The sequence below is a fragment of the Chlorocebus sabaeus genome, chromosome 11 (genome assembly GCF_047675955.1).
Source record: "Chlorocebus sabaeus isolate Y175 chromosome 11, mChlSab1.0.hap1, whole genome shotgun sequence".
Lineage (NCBI taxonomy): Eukaryota > Metazoa > Chordata > Mammalia > Primates > Cercopithecidae > Chlorocebus > Chlorocebus sabaeus.
In genome coordinates this window covers 28985348-29011469 of record NC_132914.1, presented here as the reverse complement: position 1 = coordinate 29011469, position 26122 = coordinate 28985348, and the positions used below count along the sequence as shown (strand labels likewise).

Genomic DNA, 26122 nt, shown 5'->3' with positions numbered 1-26122 from the left:
GAGCCTCCAAGTGCCAGATGGCTTCCCCCTTACCATCTGGCCCTGAGAAATATGCTGCCCTCTTTTCTGTGGGATCCGTAAGTAATATACTGCTTCTGTTATTTCCTATGTTTGGTTGTGCTGCCTCCTCTGTGCCTCACCTGACCAACACATCTAAATCTAACTTCTTTCCTGGTCAGGGCTCTCCTAGAGAATAGCTCACTTGTTAAGAATAAACTGGACACAGGTCAGGCAAGCGCCAAAAGGGCATCTGCCAGTATAAACAAGCTTCCTTGTTTGTTATGAGAAGGGCACCTGGTCACATGTCAAACACCCAGGCTGTCCACAGGGATAAAGAAATATCCTGTGAAAGGCCCATTATAAGCATCCATATGACCAAATCCCCTGGCATCCCCTCAGGGCAGGGCTAGAGTTTATAGCCACTTGAGAGACCTCAAGACAAAATTAGAAGAAAAATATGACAGTATGTTTAATATGACAGTATAACAACTTTATATGATAACAAGGTGATCAGTCCTAATATGACCTTTTTTTTTTTTTTTTTTTTTTTTTTTTTTTTTTTTTTTTTTGAGAAGGAGTTTCACTCTGTCGCCCAGGCTGGAGTGCAATGGTGCTATATCGGCTCACTGCAACCTCTGCCTCCTGGATTCAAGCGATTCTCCTGCCTCAACCTCCCAAGTAGCTGGGATTACAGGTGCCCACCAACACGCTCAGATAATTTTTGTATTTTTAGTAGAGACAGGGTTTTGCCATGTTGGCCAGGCTGATTTTGAACTCCTGACCTCAGGTGATCTGCCTACCCTGGCCTCCCAAACTGCTGGGATTACAGGTGTGAGTCACCATGCTGCACAAGAACACAGGTATACTTTGGGAAATTCCTCTTCTAGTAACATGCCCTAGAGAAACTCTCACCCATGTATACCAGAAGTCTTGCACAAGAATATTCATGGTAACACTGTTTGCAACAGTAAATCCCACAAACAACCCAAATGCCCATCGAGAACTCTAGTAAGTACTCAAGAGAAAGATGAGGACAGATTAGATTACCTGAGAAATGAAGGAAATGATTAGCTACTCATATCCTAGAACTATTCTTCATACAAAGCAAAACTGCAAGCTGCCACTTGGGGGAAAGGCAGAAAACCCTCCCACCCTCTGAAACCAGACAAATACCAGGAGTCAGTAGAGAGAACACAAATTCTACACAAACTTTTTGAGGAAAAAAGAACAGGAAATGCTTCTCAATTTACTGAAATTTGTTTTATGACCAAGGATATGGTTTATCCTGGTGAAGGTTCCATGCACATATGAAAAGAAAGCATGTTCTTTTCAACAGACAAAAGACAGAGACATTTCACCAAAGAAGATATACAAAGGGGATAGCAACTAAGCAAATAAAAAGATGTTAAACATCACCAGTCTTTAGAGAAACGGAAACTAAGGCCACAATGAGACACCACCACATACCTACCAGAGTAGCGAAAATAAAATGTAATGACAATACTAAATGCTGGCAAGGATGTGGAGAAAGTGGCTCTTTCCAATATTTCTGGTTTGAAAGATCCACTTTTTCTCGTGGGAGTGTAAAACAGTATGACCACTTGGGAAAACAGTTGTTCCGTTTCTTTAAAAATTAAATATATACTTCCTATAAGAATAAGCAATTGCACTCCTTGGTATTTATCCCAGGAAAATGAAAACTTATGTCCACACAAAAACCAGTACATGATTGTTCATAGCTTTGTTTGTAACAGCCAAAAACTGGAAACAACCAAAATGTCCTAAAATAAGTGAATGGTTAAACAAACTGTGCCACATCGCTACCACTATGATACTTATCAGCCATAAAAAGGAAAGAACTACTGATATACGCAAGTTGGAGAGATTTCAAAGGTATTACGCTGAGGAAAAAAAAAAAAAAGTCAATCTCAAAAGGTCACATAATGAAAAATTCCATTTATACAGAATAAACTACATGTGTCTCTTTTAAAATGTGTTTTTACTTACTGCATTTTTCCTTCAATTGCTTTACAAATTTATCACCAATCTGCCTTAGCTCCATAACACATTAGTTTAGTATATTTTAGAAACACAAACCAATGACCTGACAGAAAAATAGGTGTTCCCATTTCAGAGAATAAACACAATTCATCTCAGTTTTTTACACCGGGTGGCAAAAATTGTGAGATAAACAAAAAGGAAAAAAAAGTCAAGAAGTAATCAACAAAACTAGACCAAGAGATAATCTATATATTAAAGCATTAAGACAAAAACTTTTTTAAAAACTGTGATTAATACAAGAATACAGTGAAAACGGTAGAAAACATGCATAAGAGGGAATCAATAGATAGAAGGAAACTATTAGAAAGAGTAAAATGGACTTAGACCTAGTTTTTTTCCCCAGTAAGAAATATGGCACATGAAATCAAAGATTTATCTTTAATGAATCATGATGACACTGCAGCTTTCAGAGTAAGTATTGATAGAAATACCCATCTAATTTGAAATTTAAACATTCTGCCAATGCCTATGGCAAAATTACAAAATTGTTTTATTATAAAGAAAATATATTCCACAGTTACAAGAGCTAGATATTAAATTTTAGTGTTTCTTCTAAATTTTGCTAATATTTGAGCAACACTGTTCTCCAGATTTTACTGTCAAAACAAGATAAAAACAATTTACTATAATCCCCTCACATTGTTTTCATTTTATCTTATCTCCTTCTAGTACTCAAATAAATACATATATATTTTAATTGTACATGCAATTATAAGTTCTTTTTCATTATATAATCTACAGTTCTAAGTAACAGCCTTTATAATTGTAGTCTTCATAATTGTATTATTTACATGTGTGTAACATCCCATCAATGTGACAACCATTTTTCTAGATTTAAAGTCCAAAAAGAGGAAATTTCAGCATGAGTTTATGTTGGATAAACTTTATTATCTTTCCTAGCATATAATATTCCATATTACATAGTTAATGCCACAATGATGTCTTCACACATTAACATTTTTCTTCTTTAAATTTAATACCTTAATATGAACTCTCAGATATAGAATGATTAGCTCAAAGAGTATGAACACTGCTTGACATGGTTTACTGCATCACTTTCCACAGGAGCTATACTAATTGTCATCACATGCAATTTTGAAAAAATCTTTATACGTAAACACATAAATGTTAATTTTAACTTTAAAGCATAAATTAGTAGGCATGTTTCCCTACCTCAAATACACTCTCCAACTTCCCTCCCACAACATTTGCCTACTAAAATGGTCCAAGTTAACCACCTACTATATACCTCTATTCTCATACATATAAAAATATGTATTCTCATATATATGTCTACATATATAATGGTGTTATCACTACATTTCTTAATATAAGATGCCACACACACACACACATATATATATGTGTGTGTATATATATATATTTTTTTTTCCCCTGAGACAGAGTCTCACGCTGTCGCCCAGGCTGTAGTGCAATGGCGTGATCTCGGCTCACTGCAACCTCCGCATCCGTGTCCGCGTCCTGGGTTCAAGCGATTCTCCCACCTCAGCCTCCCGAGTAGCTGGGATTACAGGTACCCACCATCATGCCAAGCTAATTTTTGTACTTTTGTAGAGACGGGGTTTCACCATTTTGGCCAGGCTGGTCTCGAACTCCTGACCTCAGGTGATCTGCCCACCCTGACCTCCCAAAGTGCTGGGATTATAGGCATGAGCCACTGTGCCTGGCTGCCACACGCATTTTTAATCATCTTAGTCGTTTTCATGTAATAATTCCCCATGCAAATCCCACCAAGTTTACTGGTGCATATCTGATTCATTCTTTTTAATGACTACTAAGATTCTATTATGTAGATATATTATGTAGATACATAATAAATACATTCACAATTCCCCTATTGATAGACATAAATTGCATTTCTAGTTTTTGCCACTAGAAACAAATGCTCATACAGAAATGCTTATATATGGAAGCATGTTTCTATGAGTTAGATTTCAAAGGGTAAGATTGTAAGGTCAACCGGTATAAATATATTTTTTATTTTTAATAGATATTATCAGAGCACTGTCTACAAAGGCTCTACTAATTCACATTTCTACCAGCAAAATATAAAACTAATTATTTCCTTAGGTTCTTGCCAATACAATGTTATTGTTGGTTCTTTTCTCTCTTTCTCTCTCTTTTCATTAAAGGTGGGGGCTGAAAGAGGCAATATGATAGATATAAAGTTATATATCACACTAGTGAGTTAGAACATCTTTTCATATGTTGTTGGCCATTTGGATTGGCTTCTTCATATCTTTTGCTCATTTTCGTATAGTGCTGTTTGTTTCCTTTTTGTCATCTAAGAAGTTATCATATAGAACAGATATCAACTCTGTCCTTTCTCTGCACTGTACGTATTTTTACCAATTGTTTGTGTGGTATATCTTTCCATTCAACTGTTAAGTTTCATACAAATATATCTTTCTTTATAGTTTGTAGATTTACAATGGTGGTTAAGATTTTCCTCACCCCAAGAATATACATGATGAATGCTACAGAAAACAAAAAAGGGACTGATACAGGGAAAAAATTAAGAATTCAGTAGTAAAAGAGGGCTCATCTGTGGAGCTGATATTAAAGCTGTGACCCAACGTATAAGGATGTAATAATAGTAAAAAGAGTAGAGAAGTCCACATGTGAATATGGTCACGTCAAAGGAAGAGAGGAGCAGGTCAATTAAGACGGTGATCCCTTCCTATTTTATGATTAAATCTTTCAGTGATTTCAAAAATGTATATTCACACGTAATAGTTTCCTGTGGCTGCTGTAACAAATTACCAAAACTTGGTGGATAAAAACAACAGATATTTATTCTCTCATAATTCTGGAGGCCAGAAGTTCAAACTGGGCTGAAATCAAAGAATTGGGAAGGCTGGCTCCCTCTGGAGGCTCTAGGAGAGAATCCAAGCCTTGCCTCTTTCAGCTTCTAAAAGCTGCTGGTATTCCTTGGTTTGTAGCCTCCTCACTCTAATGTTCAAGGCTAGTATCTTCAAATCCCTTTCTATTCTTTCACACTGTCTTCTCTGCTGTATGTCTGTAGATTATGCCTCTGTTTTATCTCTTATGAGGACACTTGTGATAGTATTTAGGACCCACACAGATAATCTAGAGTAATCTCTCCATCTCAAGACCCTTAACTTAATCAAATCTTCAAAAACCCTTTTCCACATAAGGTAACATCTACAGGTTCCTAGGACCTAATATCTTTGAAGGACATTATTCTGCCTATAACAACTTTAAAAAAAAAAAAATGTGTGTAGGGGTGTGTGTGTGTGAGTACACATGTATGTATGTATTAACATAAATGGATGGGAGAAATTAAACATAACTATTAGTGAGGGATATACTTAGAGTTGCATGAAAATCAAAGAAAATAACTAAATCACTTACAATATAATATGAGATATACAAACAAAATTTTAGTGACTTGATTTTCCATTTTCATTACTGTACACTACCTTACATGTATATACTTCTACCTACAATTTTCCATAAAAGAAATCTCTAAAAAGTGTACCTACTACATTCAAATAAAACACATTAAAGGGGGACATAAAATCATTAGCTTTGTAAGGGAGATAGAGATTTGAATAAATTTTTTATTTGAAATGTACTATTATATTGTTACTTATGTAAAAAAGTATTTTTAAAGTATTGAAAAATAATCTCACAAACATCATACTATATACCTTTATTATACATCAAAATACATTTTTTCAACAAACTTTGAAACAAAGCATTCCATAATGAAAATAAATTCTAATCTGTTTCCATAAACCAGATTTTCACATTTTATGTGGTCTTAAATTGTGGCTCGCCAGTATTTTACAGCTTTTAAACATAGTCTAGCAATTAAAAAGTGACATATTTCACCAAGTGGCTAATTTGAAGGTAACAATGACTACGCATCACTCTATATAATCTGAGACATATTTTAATATAATTTATAAACTTTTATATTTAGTATTTTGGATGCAGAGGTCTCAAAGTTTTTTATTTTATATGAAGAAAAGATACATTACCATAAAGATAACAGATACAAAATAGTTTACTGGACTATAATAATGCAAGCCAAAAAATTAAACAGAAAATGATTACAATACAGCAATAATATTAAATTTATACATTTAACTTTATGCTGCTATTCAAAACATCTATATATATAAAATAACACAAAATCAAGTAGAAATACTCTTCCGCAGAAAACTGCCTCTAACTTCTAATACACAGTATTTATACAAAATGGGAACAAAGTTAATGACTAGTACCAAACAATCACAAAGAGAAAGGGGGCATTTTCATTCTTTATTTAAAAAAATTCAACATCATCATTAATTACGTTCATTTGATATCAATTAAATAAAATACAGAGATCAAACTTTGATCTATTCTCAGCATCTAACAAGCATGACGCAAACTCAATAAATGTTGACTAATCTTAGGAAAAGTTATATTTACTTCGAAGAGCAAAGCATAGCAAAGTCTAGTGAAATAAATTATTTATATTGACAATTTCAGAAATTTTTCAGTTTCTTCAGCTATCATTCAATGGTCATGATAAACTGTGTCACTGAAAAAATGTTACTGAGAAAATCTGTTCTTTATCATTACAGACGATACAAGACATTATATTTAAAAATCCAAGGTAAAATTTACCTCCTTATATACAAAAATAACACTATGTACAGCTTAAGTACCAAAGAAAAAAATTACTTAAAAATGTCATATTCATTTTAAAATGCTGCCTTCTCAAACATGATACTCAGACCTAGTCCACTTAACAAAAGTATCTCATACTGTAGTCTAAAATGTCTGTTACCAGGAATTCAAATGGGACCTGCAGCATGCCAAAACACATTATTGAATTTCATTTTCCTTGTCCTTTTTTTTTAATGCTATGAGGCATTAACTCACACCTAATTGTGGGAGAACAAGAGTTGGATTAATAAATAGAAATTTTACAGTAGTCCTTATCATAAAGAAGTTGTGCTCAGCATTCTATCCTTTGTCAATTTTACTCTCTCTAGGTGTTTCATACTCATTTATAATTTGAATCAGTTAAATGGAGATCTATGTGTTCTTCCATAGCCTTCAATATTGACATCCACCAGAAACATTCTCAGGATTTTAAAAATAAGAATGCCATTAATTATATACACCATTTAAACCTTTGGCAGATTTTAAATGGCCACAAATTATTTGGTGTGCCTTCTACAGAGAAGTCGTCTATGTCTCCCACCCTTGAATGTGGGTGAGCTTTGTGGAACCTTTGACCAGTAGCATGGGTGAGAAATGTGCCATTTTCTGGGCCCAGGCCTTAAGAAATAGGCATCTTCCACTTCCTGTCTTATGAATACTTAACTCTGGAGAAAACGACCCTCCATATAAGAAATTTGACTATTCTGAGACTACCATGCTGTAAAGAAACCCAAACTAGCCATGTGGAGAGAGCACACGAAGACAGAAAACACCTAATCAAACTTGCACTCTGCCAGTTATGCAAAGACCAGCAAAACCCTTCTCAAATTCCTGACTCACAAAATTATGAGCAAAATGACACAGTTGTTTAAGCTGCTAAGTTGGCAGTAACTTGTTACACAGCAATAACTAAAACAAAAACTATAATTTTATTTTACAGTATGAACTCACTATTTGTAACAACAGAAAAGAAGACTGACAATTGGTAGCTGTAAGATACTGAAACTTAAAAAAAAAAAACTTTCAAATTATCAACTTACTATCCATGCTACAAGTTCTTTTCATTAATTGCCACATAACAAATTAATGGATCATGTATTAACCAATGCTCTCCATTACCTTTGATTCTCACAGTGTGAAGGAAGGGGTAGAGGTTAATAAGACAAGACCTAGCACTTATGCTCCCATTAGGTGAATTGTAAACTATCAAGAAACAGCTATTTTTGCTTCCAAACATTTTTATCTGGGTTATATCTATTAATGTATAATTTCACTAAATATCTTTAAAAATCTGTAAGATAGCAGTGGAAGTAGTTGTTCCCATGAAAAAGCTGACTACTTATAACAGTTTGATAAGGACTACTTGCTTTTTAAAACAATTCTGTCAAGACACAATACTATAAAAATTTAGGACAATCTCCACTGAGACTATTTTGCAACTGTATCACTACACTTAGAAATTAAAGAGGCTATTTAAAGGTGTGATTTAAGAAAAATTTACAATAAATTCCAATAAGGAGACCTGCGTTCATAGAAAAGATTTGGGTCTAATAACAAAAGGCTAGACTACAAATATGTCATAAAGCATGTCCATATCATTTTCATGACTATCTATTTTAGCCAAAAATATTTTTATAAAATTACTAGGCCCAATTTAAATGAATAAAGAAGCTAGTATTATAATCCCTTTTTGAAAAATGTTTTTTAAATTAAGAAACAATGATGAAGTTTCCATTTTGCAAGATGAGTTCTGTGGATGAACGATAGTGATGGCAGCACAACAATATAATGTACTTAATGCCACTGAACTGTACACTTTAAAATGGTAAAGATGATCAATTTTACCAATATTTTACAATTTTGAAAAAATAAAGATGATACCAAGAGTTAACCAATATATATTTGACTTATGTCCCCCAATGAACTGTGAGCTGTTTCAAAAGCACTGTCAAAGTAACAGAGGCTCATGTCTACATAACCTTATCTAACAATACGAAAAAAAAAACAAATATGAGTTTAAAAACTAAATAAGAAGAGTTTTCTTCCTCCCAAACCTGAAAGATGATCTTCTCAGAGAAGTCGGTGTTCAATAATTAGGACAAAATTGACTTATGCTGACAAAACAAACAAATGAAGATTTTAAATTCCAGATTAAACCGGACTTTGTATTCACAAAGGTATTCCAATATTCAATATTCAATATTCAAAATATCAAAAGAACTACTTCCCATTTGGGTCAAAAAAGGATATTGTAGGTATTGTCACTTTACATAGATTCTTCTTTAATCTCTGAATTAAATATTAACATTCGTAGGAATTTTCTCACCAATAACAAGATGTTCTCTAACATTTTTCACTACACTATTCAAAAAGCTTCACAAATATAATAAAAAATCAAAAACATGTTGGATAAATTAAGCCAGTAATAGAGAATGTATGTTATAAATTTCATTTATATGAAGTTCAAGAACAAGCAAAACTAATATATGTAACAGAAATCAGAAGAGTAGACACCAGGGGTTGGGGGAGAATGGTATGGAGAAAGACTACAAGGGGAATGAGGGAATTCTCTGAGGAAATGGAAATGTTTGTATCTTGATTGGAGTATTGTTACCCAGGTATATATTTATCAGAATTCAGCAAACTATACACCCTCTATCCATACATTTTGTGATATATGTAAATTACACATTAATTTTTTTAATAGAGGGTTGGGAAAAGAGACTTCGGAAATCAGTCTAAAAATTAATTCATAAGATGTGTCCCCTGAAACCAGTAATGCTATTTTTTTTTTTTTTTTTTTTTTGATAGAGTCTTACTCTATCGCCCAGGCTGGAGCACAATCTCGGTTCACTGCAACCTCTGCCTCCTAGGTTCAAGAGATTGTCCAGCCTCAGCCTTCTGAATAGCTGAGATTACAGGCACGTGCCACCACGCCCAGCTAATTTTTGAGTAACGGTATTTTTAACACCAGAATTATTACATAGAGCAGTTTACTGAAACATAAATTGCTAGCTGGTAACAGAACAAGACATACCACCATTTCTGACCATTCAGTCATAACAGTTTTAAAGATGAATAAAACATCACCATTCTTGATTACTTAAAACTAAATTAACAAGATATCTCAAATGACCACAAAACCTAGCTTCTCTAAGTTCATCCCTGTTTTTCCAGTGTCTAATTCCTCGCCTCTAATTCAAGTCAATCTAATTTAATTCAACAAACTCATTATACTTATTCTATAATAGTTGTTATGTGAGAAGCTAAGTACAATAGAATACAAAGATGAATTTATAGTAATCCCTATGCTCAAGGCATTTATAATCTAGTAGATGGCATTACACAAGTACATAATAGCTATTAAGAAAAGACTTCATGGTACCTGCAATATTCAAACTGAAACCCTGTGCAATTCAGACAAGTAATTAGAAAAGTGAAAACAAAATGTAAGTAAAGCAAAAGACCATTAAGAGGCTTGTGCTCTAAACTTATCCCTCACTCTTCACATTTACTACCACTGCAGGAAAAGTCCATATCACTGTATTCTGTGTTTCCAAGAAATTTTCAAATGCAAATACAAAGAACCACCTGCATTTTTATAAATTAAAAAAAAAAAAAAAAAAAAAAAAACAGAAAATCCATAGTCACAATTCTATGGGTAGATAGATAAAATGATCCACCATATTTTTTATAAAGGATATTCAGTTTGATTCAAACCACTGACATCAATGTACCTGGCAGTGTATGGAAAATCACAGATTTCAGACTTCTTTGGAGTGAATTATCCTACTTTGAAAATCTAAAATTAGAATTATGAAGTGACAGAAAACATCACAATCTGAATTCTGCTTACACAAAACTACATGGTGTTCAATGCCAAGTTCCTAATTTACAGCTGGGAAAATCACCATTGAAGATAGCTGTGCCTGAATCAAATTCACTTAACAGAAAACCAGACGTAAACCTCAAATTATATGTGATATCTCCAGCCACTCATATAAACAAGAATAACGTGAACTGAAAGACAGTAAATTCACCTAGACCTTTCTAAATCTGACCACCATAATACTACAATATTCCTTTCTTAAAATTATCTAATAAATTATTAATAGAAGAAAGGAGGGGAAAAAACATGTGCATCTTCATTTAAGTACACTTAAAAATCTAAAATTACTCCAATTATAAAGTCCTTTTTATAAAAAGCAGAAAATTCTCAATCTTGAAATACACTCTTCACTTTTAAAATACAAAGAAAACCCACTAGACTCTTAGGATATCGAGTCTTAGCATGCCATCTCAAAACTCTTTCCCAAACAACTTGTCACAAATGAACAGGAACAAGCTGTACTGAGGATTTACAAAGATATTTCTTTAGGTTGTTTGCTTAATCAGCTATTGATGTCCCATCATAAATTAAGAAACCAAATGTATGCCAACAGGAGTCTGTCTGCAACTACAACATTACTTTATATTATTTCGCCTCAGAAGTTTGGAACCTATGGAAAGTCCATTTAAAAAATTTGCCTTTACCTGGCATGTAAATGCTAACATATTTTGTTTGCCTTTTGAAGCCACACCAGATTCCAACCCACAGAGACAGGATTTCCAGTTTATTTCTCACAACCCACATGTACAAACCCAAAATTACAACACAGAAAAGTATTATTAGAATTCTGTAATAGTAAAGAAAAGAAATTCACCATAGAGCTCTATTTCTTAGAGCCTCTAGTATAGTGGCCTATCCATATTATACAATATTTAACATCTAAATTAAACACTCAAACACAGAAGGCTAACCTTGGTACTCTAATGTAAGAAATCTGGCTTTACAATGGAAAACCTAAGCTAGTTTAAACACTGTAAATTAAATAATGGCATAAAGGCCAGGTACAGTGGCTCATGCCTATAATCCCAGCTCTTTGGGAGGCAGAGGCAGGCAGATCACTTGAGCCTAGGAGTTCGAGACCAGCCTGGGCAATATGGTAAAATCCCATCACTACAAAAAAAAAATACAAAATTTAGTTGGGCATAGTAGTGCTCACCTATAGCCCCAGTTACTTGGACGCTGTTGTGGCAGGATCACTTGAGTCCAGAAGGTGAAGGCTGCAGTGAGCCATGACCACACCACTGCACTCCAGCCTGCGTGAAAGACCCAGACCCTGTCTCCAAAAAAAAAGCATAATTTCTTTTTAAAAATCAACTACATAATTATTACAGTTTAATAAGAGTATATCTCATATTGAATTCTTTGTAGAAATTAGCCTCATGCTTCTTTGTAGGCACCTATTTCCAGTGACTTCCAGAAATATGCATGTAGTTGTTGACCTATTGCAACGACACCATTTCAGAAACATCGAAATTTAGTACTCAGTTTTGCTCCCACTAGTAAATACCACTATTTAATATTATGTCCACTCACTGCTGCACAGAATTCAAACCATGCAAACCTCACTACCAAAGTTATCAAAGCTTTTAATACCACCAAAAGCCAAGAAGCAAAAATATGCCCCCCAAAACTTGCTTACCCAGAATATTTGGAGGATTGAGTTTTCAACTTAATTTAAGAAGCACTATCAAAAATGCATTGGCCAATTTCTCTGCCTTAGGCAATGAAGTACAGAATGACTCCAGATTACACATATCCTTTATACACAAATGGACATTAAGGGAATGGAAAGAATTTATACCTAAAATACACTGACAGTTCCATCTTCTCTTTCCATCTGTCACCCTCAGAAGTACAATGCAAGGTTAAAGTAATACTTGTGGTTAAAGAATCAATTCCAAGAAGAACGAATAATGAAAAGTTTAGCCTTGATTAAAAAGTCAACAAAGATAAAGAATAGGTATCTTCAAATAGGGTAAGATAGTAAGAGTTCTCTCTTAGCTGATATAATGAAAAGCTCTTGGCTCACAAGGTCCATAATAAGTAGCATCTCTTAATTTTGTCAACCCAAAACCCTTCCTCCAAACCTTCTTCCGGCCATAAACATAGACAATTAGTCCAACATGAGTTAAACAAAACAAAACATGTCCCCACCATTAATAATCACTCCTAGGGATAGGAAACTGACTCAAGCTGGATCAATCAGAGTCCTTCCCTGGGATGTTTCCAACTAGAGATGGAAGAAGAAAAACCCTGTTTCTCTCTGATCACAAAACTCTCCTTACCTACTAAGTTCTAAACTCAACAACTGCCTTCTCTTACTTCCTCAAACATGCAAAAGTTCAGGCCCATTTTAGAAATCTTGCCTTAGCCAGTCCCTGGAATATTCTTCCTCCTGATATTTACATGGCTAGCTATTTCTTCTGATTCATATTTCAGCTTTAATGTCTCTTCTAAACAAAGGTTTTCCTAAAGTAGACACTTAATTACTGTCACATCATTCTATTTTAATTCTCTGCATAGCACTTACCACTTTAATACTGTTCTTCTTTATACTCTCTGTTGTGTTTCTAACACCTAGAATAGTACCTGGCTCGGGATATGCACTCCATTCATAATTTGTTGAATTAATCAATAGAAGCTGTGAATAAATTAGCCCAAAGCCAGCAGCAACCATGGTCCTAGCCCCAGGAAGAAGCCAGTCTGAAAGAGTAAAGTCATTAAAAAAAAAAGCAGCAGCAGCAGCAGCAATGAAAAAAGTAGAACTCCTAGAGCTATCTTCAGTCATCTCTAAGATCAGCTCCAAACCTGCCCATAATAGAGTTTGATTACATACATAGGTGGCCTTTAAAAATGGTATGTATACACCTCCGAGAAGAGCGATGTGTAAGACAATCCACCAGAATGTGAGAAGAAAAGACTACAATGCATAAAATAAGATACTTTTAGGTCGCACTATCCTTTGAAAAGTGCCATAATCTGTGTTTTATAATGTACGTAATGTACTGTTATAATCATATATGTATCAAATGTACAGATAAATATACCCATACTGAGGATGCATCCTCAAAAATGTATTCCTGGTAGAGGTGAACAATCAAAAAGTCTGGAGACAATCAAAGTTAATGAGCAAATTTCTTTCTTTTAACTTAACATGTTTCAGCTTTCTTTCATTTCCAACCAAGAGACTTCTGAAATGTGCTTAACACATATTTGGTACCCAAATACTTGAAAATGCTGAATGCAGAGACTAACTCTTTACGGGTCCAGAGAACAGACAAATGAAAGTTAAAGGTAGGCAGATTTCAAACCTGTATGAAAATAACTTCCTAAAATTTAGGTCTGTCCACAAGTAATCACTGGCTCTCCAACTATAAATTTCCTGCTATTAGAAGGGTTCAAGCAGAAACCTGGTTACCATCGATAAAAATTCTGTATTTGTGAGGTAATCTATGAAACAAATGTTAACAGAGTGAATATTAAGTGCTAGGAATCATACAATGAATTAAACTAAGTCCTTATGTCCTTGGATATCACAGTTTAATAGAAAGACAGACTTACAAACATATATTTAGTACACAATATATCTATGCAACAACTGAGAAAGATACTAATTTACTCTCCATGGGTGAGGATATCTAAGTTAAATACTATGAATAAGTAAAAGCCAATTTTCCTGTTCATCAAAAAAGATAAGCACATTCCTGGGGAAGACACAGCCAAAAGGACAGGTTTATAAAGCACATAGTATAGCAAACCAAAAATACCACAAATAATGCAGAATTGTTGAATGATAAGGTACTTATGGTGGGAGAATAACTACAAATGAAGATACTAGATAGGTGGCTAAAAGCAAAATTATGAAGAGTCATGATAAGGAGTTTGGGAGGAGGCAAAGAACAATAAAAATAACTGTCTTTTAGAGTGTACTAATTTGTTGCAGACACATTCCTAAACTCTTTAGACACACTATCACTTTTAATCCTTAGAAAATTCCTGTATCACCTCCTCTTTTTCAACAAGGAAACTTATGCTAGAGCGAGATCAAGTAATTTACCTAAAATCAATTAGAGGCAAACACAGAACTCATTGAAGAATTCTGAAAAGAGAAATAAGATGTATTTTGAGTAAGTGACATGCGTAACGGCAAAAAATGGCTATGAGGCAATGTGGATAACAGTGTGAAAGTAGAATAGGCTAGTTTGAGGGAAATCTATGCAATAAACTAATAATCCAAAGTAAGGGGTAATAAGGGAGTGTGAATAAGGAAAAGGAAAACTAAAGGATCCCATCAGTTTCTACCTTCAGTAAGTGGGAAGAAAAAGCAAGTTTGGGTGTAAAAAGGCATAAAATGAAATAAATGAGGTATAGAATAATTAGTTTAGGCTTAGGCAATATGGACATATTTGAGTTTGAGGTTTCAACAAAAGACCAAAAGGAAAAGATCTAATAGGAAGTTGACTGGAAAGAGGAAGAGTTCAAAAAAAGAGGTAGAAATAATCGCTAGGATAAACATATTCAGAAATCATCGATATACATCAACAATTTTAAAACTGGCCAAGCAAAGTAGAAAATAAATATCCATGGTCATCCATGCAGAAAAATTCCAAAAAAACCTATGTAGCTACTTCACTATCAAGAAGGTGGAAAATAACTCCCCATCAAGTGTGGTGTGCACATAGTGACTTCATTACAAAGAGTACAATACAGAAAGAGAGAAAAAGAACAATTTTCCAGTGAAAAAGCCTAATAAAAACCACCTTAGTCAAATGATCAAACATCAACAATAAGTCACAATAAGTTACAGCTTAGCAATGATAAGTTAATCGTAAGTACACTTGATACGATGTGATGAAAATGGCACTTCACCTCTCTATGCTCTTCCTCCTAAAAACCCTAACCCCAGTCTAATCATGAGGAAAAACATCATATCAATCTCAGCTGAGGAACAATGTACAAAATGTCTGACCAATACTCCTCAAAACAGTCAAGGTCATCAAAACCCAGTAAAGTTTAAGAAACCATCACAGCCAAGACGTGTCTGACTAATACTCCTCAAAACTGTCAAGGTCATCAAAAACAAGTAAAGTTTAAGAAATTGTCACAGCCAAGAGCAGCCTAAGGAGACATGACCACTAAATGTAATATGGTAACCTAGACAGCAACCTGGAACAGAAAAAGGGCAGTAGATAAAAATAAAGGGAATATTAACACAGTATTGACTTTACTTATGTATAAATATTGGCCATTCATTTAAACAAATGTACCACAAAAATGTAAAATGTTAATAAAAGGTGTGAGGTTTACAAGAACTCTCTATATTATTGTCATAATTTTCTATAAAGATAAAACCATTCTAAATAATGTTTATATTTCTAATTAGACCAAAAATAAAACCATAGAAAACCATTACTATTCAAGGGATAAGCAGAGGAAAACAGGTCAGTAAATAAAATTTAAGAGGCATGACCAGAAATACAGAAAGATACAGACAGGTCTAATATATGTCATAGAGGTCAAAGAGGATAAGGAACAAATAGAATCCACTGAATTTAAGAGGTCACTGGGAAAAGAAATGAGGTGGAGCTACAAGAATAAAAGGTAAATCACTGTTAGTTTATGACGCCTTATGAACCACGACTTTATTATTCACCCAGTTAAAAATCTCATAAAAGATTCTCCTAGTTTCCAATCTATTAATAGTCTTCCCTGTAGTCACAACCATTTAATTGCCAAAAACCTACATCATTATGAATCTTCATTCACAAATATTAGATGCATGAGACAAAATACTTCCATGTGGAAGTAACAGAATTCCAAAATCAAACTGGCTAAATCAGTAAGATGTATAACTAGTATCTCAAGTAACAAGAAGGCCAAAGGCAGAGCAGTCTTTAAGTACTGCAAGTCAGAGCTTCAGAAATTCTAATTCCCTTGGCTCTGGACTCCTATATTTAGCTTCATCCACAGGCTGGAAGCAAGATGACAAAAATATTTTGAGATTACGATCTGCCCATCCTTAAACCCGCTGCCAGCAAAGAAAAGGAATTGCTATGTTTCACTTAGACTTACCAGAATCAATCCTAGAACTTGGAATGAGGTCTCCTTTCTCTGAGTCACATAAAGGAGGGTTAGATGCCTAAACAAAACACAGAATCTGTTAGAAAGGCAGTGGGAGGCTGGGTGTGGTGGCTCACGTCTGTAGTCCCCACACTTTGAGAGGCCAAGGCAGGTCAGATCACCTGAGGTCAGGAGCTCAAGACCAGCCTGGCCAACATGGCAAAACTCCGTCTCTACTAAAATACAAAAATTATCCAGGTGTGGTGGTGGGTGCCTGTAATCCCTCCCACTCTACTCTGGAGGCTGAGGCTGGAGAATCACTTGAATCCAGGAGGCGGAGGGTGCAGTGAGCCGAAATCATGCCACTACACTCCAGCATAGGCAAAAAGAGTGAGACTCTCTCTCAAAAAAAAGCAAGCGGGTAGTGGGAAAAGGGGTAATGTTAAATAGGCAGTAGACAGCAGCCAATACAGAAGGTTCTTATTTGCATGTTTTTCTAGCTTAAGAACTTTTAAAAATTACCTCAATATGATGAAGAAGAGACTCAAACAAAATAAGGGCCACACAATTTCCTTCCTAAAATAACCAAATGACAACCTCAGATACTATCACTACTGTTTTACAGAACAAGGGGGAAAATGGCACATGAATTTTTAAGTCTTCTCTCATCACTCCAATTTTATATTGCAAAAATACAATGTATTTGGATATTTTCAAACCAGAATCTTGTACCTTACACTTTAAACTTTTATTTTGTTGGAATAGGATGAGAAGAGATCCCAAGGTAGTGGAAAGAGCACTAAACTTGGCATCAGGGCATGGGGCTCTAGTCCTAATTCTTCAACTAAATTACAGCATTTCTGAAGATGGTCACCTAATATCTAGGGTCTAATTTCCTCCTTTCTTAAATTAGTAAGTTAGGAGAGATGATCTCTCAAGTCTTATTCCTGGTTATTTCCCAATTAAAAATAATATTCACTTGTTAGCTAGAAAATTTATGCAGACTATTTACCGTTGTAATTCTGCACTAGCCAATTCCTAAAGACCCATTCCAAGACTATGGGCTGATGACATATGAAGCTTTTTCCTACAAAACTTCACTTTTACAAAAACTTTCACTGTCGCCAGAAATGTCAATAGCATGATGTTACAACTTCTGAAATAACTCAAGAATTTAATTCAATTTCTCTTTAAACCCAAGTTCATTATTAAAGGTTTCAGTGTACCTACAGATGCAAACCCTCCGTTGGACAGGAAAATGGAAAATGACAAAAACTTAACCACTTTGAAATTCAATTAACGACAAGATTTCTAACCACTAAGCCTAAATGAGGAAGAAGATGAAAATCAAAGCACAATGAAAAAGCTGGAATCACAAACAAATCACAAACAGAAATGGAAATTTCTATACAGAGAAAAAGAAAAGGAGAGGAAATACCCCCTCAATAGCAGTATATAAGCCTAGAAGAAATTAAGCCTAAAAGTCTCATGAGCTTCTCTTTGAAACTATTGATTTACACAAAATGGACAAAAACAATTTCCAAAAAAAGGTTGGTGACAGTGACAAACATGCCCTTTGGGAACCTCAGGTTAATAAATTGTTGGTAAAGCAGACCCAAAACCCATAACTTATGCCAACTGCATTATGACCTGGAGTTGGTTTTTCTCAAAATTATTAATAATGAAAAATACTTACACAGGATACACATGTATTGCCAGGAAAAAAAATGCACTTCTTTGAAACAGTTTTTAAAACAACAAACCACCCACAGAAACCACATGGGCACAAAATGAAACGATTCTGGTCACTGATTTGTGGAGCACTTAAGCATTCCCCAAGTAAAAGACTCCACTTTAGGCTCTCTTTCTGAGACAAGCAGACCATCCATGAAAATACCTGATTGAGAACTACCAAGGAAACACTGCAAACATACCTCCAATGGCCTGAGTTTCAAGAGAAATAATTTTCTCCAAGGAGAATCTTACAGTTGTAAGAGCCTACTTCTTTTAAAAAGACATTTCTTTTCCTCACAGTAAGACTCTAGATAAAGCTTAAAAATTGACTCTGAAGATAAAATAAATTAAATTAAATCTAACTCAAAAGTGCTTAACACTACAATAGTATAAGTTAATATATCCTAGAACTGATTTTGCATCAGTAGCAGCCATCACTAATACAATTACTCAATTTATCAAATTACATAATAATAGCCTAGTGAGATATTACATCAGATATACCATATTGAGGTAAGTTTCAAAAGAGAAAGGAAGAAATATACAGGAAACAATATTGTTTATGAGACAGGCAAAAGGAGAAAGCAGGAAATGAGTGGCAGGTAGTTGCACTGGAATGCTAGAAGCTAAGCTAGGTACACTGAACAGACAGAGACTTAGAAAAAGGAAGCCAAGTGAAACCACAGTCAGGGTAGCATGTAGCATTGCCTAGAGTATAATGCAAAGATGACAAAGAAACTCATTTACATATGGAAATATCAGACAGGTACTAGATAACATTAATAGAAAGTTTATCTCGACCCTCAGCATCACCAATTGTCCACCTACTCCCTTAAGCAAATAAGCAAAAGATCATTTTTAAACATGGCTTATATTGTCCCTACGAGAGATAAGAACACCATGAAACCCAGAAACATGCAAGAGCTACAAGTTCACCTTTATGTGCAAACACAGGCTTCATCATGCTTTCCATTTCCTGACATATTGCCAGTAAAATTAACTAGGTTTTTTCCCCCTCCACTTTGGTTTTATGTAAGGTGCTGACTTTATCCTTGGATAGGCTGGCGAAGCTCACCTTGTCAGACCGTGCATAACCTTAAAGAACACATATAATTTCCAGAAGAAACAAGAAGAATGGAAAAATAGATGAGTTCACGAAAGAAACAATTTTAAATTCTATGTATCTATAGTCTTCAATCTTTAGAGATGATGTTACTGGTAGTATTTATCACATATATAAATCCTACAACGACAAAAGTACTAAGAGCCACCTAGGTGCAGTTGTAGCTATCTTACACAGTTCCAACACAATGAAAAGGATAATAATGCCAAGGATGAAAAGCCCTAGGATTGTCAGCTCCTCAGAAAGAAAACAGTTTTAAAGAATGACCAAATTAGATCCACTGCAGAAAACGAAAAGGGAAATCCTGTAACTATACTGAGGATCTCTAACTAACCAAACATAAAATTTGTACACCAAAATTCATTCTATGGTAAAATAACTGTATTCTAAGTAGCAGCTGAATACCATGATTTATTATGGATACAGAAATAAGAAATGCCTGGTTTTTCAAGGCTTAGTAAAAATAGCAAGTGAGAAGTCTAAAATATAAAAACTACCGAAAAATACAGTACATATCCCTAGTGTGTAAATTTTATGCAAAGATTTACAGACAGGGTGATGAGATTTACTTTATAAAGTATTATAAAAGATGAACAGAGTAAATGAAAAACTAAAACAGGTACTTCCTATATATCACCAATAGCTTACTCACAGACATCTCACCAGCACAAGCACCACCACCACCACTGCCACCCCTGTGGTTCCACACTGTGGTTACTTCAAAGTAAAATTATGATAAAGGTTGAAAGGAAATATAAATTACAGTATACAGATAGCATTTTACTTCCAACCAAAGTGGACACACAAAGACCAGATTTAACCTCTAGTTTCTAAGCAACTAGAAAAATGAACAATAGAAGAGAAAAAGCAACTAGAAAACTGAACAAAAGATGTACAAGATGAAATAATGTGCAAATACTAGACAACAGCACAAAATTGTGATTCCCAAAAGAAAGGAAACAAGGTTATAACTGCCAAACTTACAAACTGGAGTCAGTTTCCAGGCCAAAGTGCATGATGGGAGAAGCCAAGTAAAGTTGACCTCTCACTGAGTTAAAGGGGCAGAGTTAAGAGTTCACAAAGCAGCTAGAATTTACAAGTCTAAGCATCTGAAAATTAGAGCTCCAGAGACAGAAAGGTCTTCTCAAGTCTTAAATTGAGTTCTAACCTATATACACATGGGAGAAAATTACCCAAGGACAGGAAAAGAACAACAAAAGTGAGTGGACAGACCATCTGGAGCTCACACATAGCTGGCAAGAGTTTGTATTCCTATCAGTCGGAGTGGATAAACCTAGTAATATATGGAACATTCAGCTGAATGCTCAGGGGGGTTATCTCTTTAGTACTGGGGCTGTATTAGACCTAAACAAAAGGCTGCTCTGGAGCCATGCTAACAAATCTCAAAAGTAAGCCTCAAAATAATCAAACTGATTGCTAGTGACACAGGAAAGAGTCAGAACAAAATACAAAAGTATTTAAAATAAAAAAATTCAGCAATCAATAAAAAAAAATTCAAAATGCCTGAGAGCCAATAAAGAATTAACAGTCAAATAAAGAATCAGAAAACTATAACCCATAACCAGGAGAAAAATCACTTGATAGAAACAGACACAGAAATGAGAGAGATGGAGAGAATCAGCAGACATAAAAGCAGTTATTATAAATATGTTTTATAACTTTAAGAAAGTAGAGAAAAAATGGTCATGATGATGAGAGGCATGGAAGATATGAAAAAAACGAAACTTAACAGAGGAGAACTCTGAAACAAAAAATATAAAAGATGAGATTAACAGCATATTAAACACTGTGGAAGATCACGAAGTTAAAAAAACAGCGATAGTAACTATTCAAAATAAAGTACAGATAGGAAAAAATACTGAGAAAAAATGGATAATTTCAAGTGGTCTAAAACTTGTGTAACTGGAGACCCCCAAAAAGGGAAGATACAGAATAATTTATTTTAAAAAGTATGGCTGAAAATTTTCTGAATTTCATGAACATTATAAAACCAGAGATCCAAGAAGCTAAAGATAGCAAGAAAGAACAAACATAAAGAAATCATACCAACACACATCATAATCTAATTACAGAAAATTAATATAAGAGAATATTTGCATTTAGGCCAGAAAAAAAAGAACATATTACTACAAAAGAACTAAAATAAGAATAAAAGTAGGCTTCTTGCCAGAAACCATGTAAACCAGAATATAATGGAGATAATGGAGAAATGTCTTTCAACCTACAGGGGAAAAAACACATGGCAGTACAGACTTCTTCGCCCAGAGAAAATACCTTTAAAAATTAAAGAGGAATTTTCTTTTTTTCAGATAAACAAAGGGTAAGAGAATTATCTGACACCAGACCTGTACTAAAAGAAATATCAAGGAAATTTCTTCAGGGAGAAGAAAGATAAAACCAGATTGAAATCTGAATCTACACAAAAGAAATTAGGAGTCCCAGAAATAGTAAACAGATGGGTAAACATAAAAATTTAAAGATAACTGAATATATAAAGCAAAAATTTTTTAAAATGTTGGCTTTATAGAATATGTAGAAGTAAACTGCGTATCAATAACACAATGAGAGATGAAATAAAGGTATGTTGTTGTGAAGTTTTTACACTGTACATAAAATGGAAAAATACTGATTAAATAGACTAATAGGTTAAAGATGTATATTGAAGCATTTAATTAATTAATTAGCAAAGATATACACCTAGAAAGTCCACAGTGGGTCTAAAATGAAATCATTAAAAGTAAAGCATCCTCAAACCCAACATAAATCAGGAAACAAGGAAAAAAGCAGAAGGAAAAAAAGGAAAACAAATAGTAAAATGATATATTTAAATTCAACCATGAAATGATAATTGCATTAAGTGTAAGTAGTCTAAACGACTAACTTTAAAAGCAGAGATTGCAGACTGAATGAAAAAGACCCAACTGTATGCCACATACAAAAAAAAATCACTTTTACTATGAAAAAAAAATTAAAGGGCTGAAAAGATACACCATGCAAACATCAATCAAAAGAAACTTGAAATGCCTATATTAATATTATACAAATTAGAATATTAGAGTATAAAGGGAAAAATTTCATAATGACAAATTAATCAAGATACTATAATATTCAAATGTATACATATCTCATAAGCTTTGATGAACTGTACTCTTTAAAATGGTTACATTGGGGGCAGGGCGCAGTGGCCCACGCCTGTAATCCCAGCACTTTGGGAGGCTGAGGTGGGCGGAGCATGAGGTCGGGAGATCGAGACCATCCTGGCTAACACAGTGAAACCCGTCTGTACTTAAAAAAATACAAAAAATTAGCCGAGCGTGCTAAGGGAACAAGGGAACATTTTGCAGTCATTAAATATTCCATATAATACTGTAGTGGTTTCTCATATGTAAGTATTTGTCGAAGTCATCAAATTATATACTAAATATTGGTGATTTCCTTTTTATTATTTTGTCTTCCAGCTTGAGGAGTTATTGGTGATTTTAATTGTTTATACACCTCAATTAAAACTGATCTTTAAATCACTACAATATACAAAAAGAAGCAATGAAAACGTGCTTTCTGTTACAGACTTTTATCACGGCCTCTATGCTTGTCACTAGTGCTAAATCCCTTCCTCCAGCAGGAATGGGAATAGAAAGATCACAGTAGACCAACAGTCTAATGGGCATTCCCTTGAAAGGCCAGAGAAAAAGTTGATCTCTTAGGCAGAACTACAGTTGCTACCAAAATCAAACTGGGAAAGGAGTAAGATATTAGGGGAAAAAGATGTGCAATGTGTATGTAAAGTGTCTCAGGCAGGTAAGCTTGAAAAAAGGATATCTAAAGGGATCAAATACAGAAGATGGAGGAAGTGAGAACAGAGCATGGAGTCACCAAACTAGAAAATGAGTGAGACTGGAACAGGAGAGGACAGTTATAATAGGTAAACAGGAAGACAATCTTAGATGATAAGAAAAGGATGTCACCTATGTCAAGATTTTTTAAGCTCTCTACAGTAAACTAGGCTGCCACGGATAGTGAAAGTTATCAGGTTCTTCCAAATTATAATCATCTTTCTGCTTAGTAAAAGTCTGTACCTTACTTTTAATTTGAAAGTAAGAGCATACCACCACCCTGCATCCAAACTAAAGCCTTATTTTTTTCAGGTAGTTACATAAAATAATGATTACATACAGTTTTATCCTACCCTGCCTAGGGTTGCCTTCATCATGCCCATACTTACTTCTCCCACTCTGCTGTTGGTAATCTATTCCCACCATGAAATCCTACAGTCCTTTCACAATTTGTCTCAAATTTATCTTTACAGTCTTATCTTCTGCCTTTCTCCAGCAATTCTAAAAATTCTGTCCCTTTGTGGCACAGAAAAATAGTTAATTAATGAATACTTAGTATCTTTTGATTCACTTACTGACTTCAACTTCTCAAATACACGGGAAAACATCTGAAGGCTACCTATAAAAATGAATATAAGATTGAGTAGTCAGTTCAAAATTGCTGTTTCGGAAAATTTCCTAAAATTTTTCCAAAACCTACGTATAACTCAAGTATGTTCAACTAAACTTAGCTTATCTGCAAACTACTACCACCCCAGGATATTTAAAGGATATAATGAACTAAAAATTTCAAATCTGTGTGTTTACATATACATATATTCTGTGTTTACATGTACATATATTCAATTATGTATTCTAATCTGTTCTAGAACCTCTGCTGTCAGTACCACAATACTACCATCTTGTTCATTTTTGCATATTTCCTAGTAGTATGTTAAGAGATTAGTTTGGGATATAATTTCCTTATCATGAGGGAAAGATGTGTACACTATGGGTAATAGGGAAGCAATAGTAGTAATGTTCATTGTTACTGCTGAGTAGTATTGTACGAATGTTCTGTAATTCCTTTATCCATATACTAGTTGATACACATTTGAGTTCTTTCTAATTTTAAACATTTTCTGACAGGTCTTTATGTGTAAGTGCAATTCTCTGAAGTGCTGCTTCCTTTATCATCATTACAAGTGATTCCCTGATGCTTATGATATTCCCTGATGTTGATATTCTAAAATGCTAAAACAAAGAATCCCTTAACATGAAAGTAACATTCTATTTACTTCCCTCACAATGATTTTCTCTCTCCTGAACAAACACACTTAAAGCCATCAAGAAATTTCAGTTTCATAGATGAAGAGAGCAATTATAAGAACACTGCTCTCAACAATTGCTTATTACCTTAAGAATGAATAAAAATATATAACTATATAAAAAGAATGCTACAGTTTATACACACACACAAACACACACCCCAACTTCTCTACATACAAAACCAATTAATGGTGTTTTATTCAATTATCATGATTACCTTCCTCTGGGAGAGTAGACAAAGTCCACCAGTTCATTACACATAAGTTCCCAAAAAGATGGCACAATTTTGGTTAGCATAATTGAATTATGTGATATTTTTGAGGCACTATATATATTTTATTTTACTTACTGAAACCATGTTAAAGTAACTGAATTGCAAGAGAAATACGTATGTGCTGTGCTTAGAAAATGACTATACATTTTCTGAAGATAAGAACCAACAAAAGCTTGCCATATAAGCCAACATGAGAAACACAGAGAAAGGATTGTAGTGAGAGCCGATGAACAACAAAGAAAGCTTAAATGATCTGCATAATTCCAGACCTCAGCATTGCTACACAATCACAATGGAAAGAATGTGTGGCAATTAGACAGCTTTAAATGCTGAAAATATACAAAGGATCATTCTTCTCTCTTAAAAGCTTTGATCAAAGAGGAAATCCTAGAGTCTTCATGCTAACTCATTCTTAAAACAACAAAACGACAACGATTAAGTACTACTAAGTATTGCTATTAATGGGTTTCTCCTCTCTTTTTAATTTAAGCAGCATTATTCAGCATAAGATTCTATTTTAAGCATATTAAATCTTTCCCCAGTATATCTGATTAACATTTTAGCCCTCAACAGGGAAAACAGGGGCATAATGACTATCTTCTATAATCTAAAATGGTAATGTGATGAAAATAAAAAAGATGTACCAATTCCTGAGAATTACCAAATATAATGAAGCCAAAGCAGGTATATGTCACTGTTGTTAAATGTTCATATGCTTGACAGTGTACGTACACTGCTTCTGTCTGTGTCTGGCTTTCTAAAATATTTACTATAAATTCTGCTTGTACTAGGCATTTTAAGCATTTCATTATTTTTTTCATCTTCCTTTTACATAGTATATAGTCATTTATTTCTTAAGTTGCCTTTGGGATATCACAAACAATAAAGGCAAATTATGAAGTAAGCTAAAGACCACTCTTCTTAATAGGTACAGTGGTAAGATAATCCTACATTATTTCAAAATTTTATTAGCTTCATATTTGACATTACATCATGCCAACCACAAACTGTTGGTTATACTGGAAGAGGAAATAATCAACGAATTTTCTACTTTTTTGGTAAGTATATTAATCAGGGTTCTCCAGAAAAAGAGAACTAAGAGGAACTATCTGTGT

The 26122-nt window shown here is 34.2% G+C and overlaps 1 protein-coding gene across 10 annotated transcripts in view; it reads right to left on the bottom strand.

Annotated features, from left to right (window-relative positions):
• Positions 1 to 26122, bottom strand: part of CCDC91 (coiled-coil domain containing 91) — a 362694-nt gene that overhangs the window by 316252 nt on the left and 20320 nt on the right. For 3 of the 10 annotated variants that reach the window (XM_007968051.3, XM_037990230.2, XM_037990233.2), the window contains exon 1: positions 16727 to 16794. The exons of 6 other annotated variants lie outside the window; for them this stretch is intronic. The gene's annotated coding sequence lies outside the window, so the exon portion shown is untranslated. Of the gene's footprint in view, positions 1 to 12293; positions 12313 to 16726; positions 16795 to 26122 lie in introns of those variants that run through there. One more of the 10 variants, XM_073020584.1, reaches the window with a different exon arrangement.